This window comes from Penaeus monodon, chromosome 27, assembly GCF_015228065.2.
Source record: "Penaeus monodon isolate SGIC_2016 chromosome 27, NSTDA_Pmon_1, whole genome shotgun sequence".
In the NCBI taxonomy this organism is placed as follows: domain Eukaryota; kingdom Metazoa; phylum Arthropoda; class Malacostraca; order Decapoda; family Penaeidae; genus Penaeus; species Penaeus monodon.
The window spans coordinates 39,325,153-39,326,700 of record NC_051412.1 but is presented as its reverse complement, the minus strand read 5'-3'; positions in this window follow the sequence as shown (position 1 = coordinate 39,326,700).

Below are 1,548 nucleotides of genomic sequence, written 5' to 3'. Positions count from 1 at the left end.
TCACAAAAAATCCATGAATGAAGAAACCAGATCTGGTCACAACAGAACAGTGATGCCATCGTGCCATCTGTTTGCAACTATATTCCCAAAACATTTACCATGTACCTGGGTACAAAAGGTTAAGTGATAATGCATTCATAAAGTTATTTCAATATATTCAATTTAATTTTATGAGTCGGGGGCAGTAACAGTGCATTGACAGTACCACCTGAATTTTATTTTCATGCACTTCTATCATACAGGAATTTTACCTCAGTTTTGATGGTCCTAGAAATGGCACTTGAAAAGGAAGGGATTTATTTTATTGGCAGTTAGTTCTTTCTTTCTTACTACAACCATTCCAAACTGCATAAAGCTACCATTTTCCTTGCTGAGGCTGATATCATTCATATGTATAATTAACATTTGAGAGTGGGAGTGGGAAAAATGCATGAGGATAAAGAAAATAAATAGTGACGACAAATGGTGGACTTGTGTGGCATGAGCAGTGTCACTCTCCCTTTTGTCTCTCAGCGCAGCCATGAATTTCTTGTAGTATTGCCACACATTGCTGCCTGCACCCAGACAAAGATAAGCCTTATTTATACAGTGAATGCTTGTGAGCCAAATCCCAGCCTGTTTGGGGAGAGATAATCTTGCCTTTAGGATGATTAAGAAATGCATTGTGATCTGTTTGGAAAAATCTTTTTTATTCCATGGAGTTATGTGCCTCCTTAACAAGAACCAGTTCATGCATCAGTGCAAGAATACATTTTGTCTATCATGCTCCATAACATAATAAGCATAATGCATTGAGATTTTAATAAAGATCTTCATTATAACTGTATACCATATTGTGAATGCTTCTTTTGACATGGTGAGCACTTCTTAAGTAAATTAAATAATGGATTTCCACTGCCAGACTTGTTTGTAATCCAGACATATTAAATGCAGTTTTACTGGTGGTTTTAGAGTATTTATTAGCATTAAAAATCTACAGAAACTGGTGCTTGACTATGCTGGATATTTATTTTTTTTATTTTTTAAAGGAAATATCGGTTTTGATTATATATTTATCCCTAGAGATTATATAATAATTATAAAGATATAGGACTTTGAAATTATCATGTGTGTGTTTGCTTGGTAGTGAGTGAATGATTTTTGCCAGATATTGATGTACTTACTTTTATAAAAATACTTTAACAGAATAGTTCTGTGTAAGCATTGAAAGTGAATAGGTATATCCCAAATTTGGATTAGGGAATTAAAGTGTAGGCTTTGGTTTTGCTTTGGTTATAGGGAAAATGAGAGAGTGGTTGTTGTTGTTTGCATTGCATAGCCGAAGCTTACACTTTTTTGGAAACCTTTTCAAAAGTGTTTCGTCATGAGGGTCAGAGTCTTACTAGACCCTAGTACTGCTATATGGTGGTTGAATTTGTGAATTGGTGGCATGCAGAATGAAGTACAAATATAAGTTTCACAATGATTGTATTCCTTTACATTACAGTCTTGTTTTGATTTCCACAGGTCTCGGGGGTGGGTGGTGCTAATGTGGTGCACCAAACATCC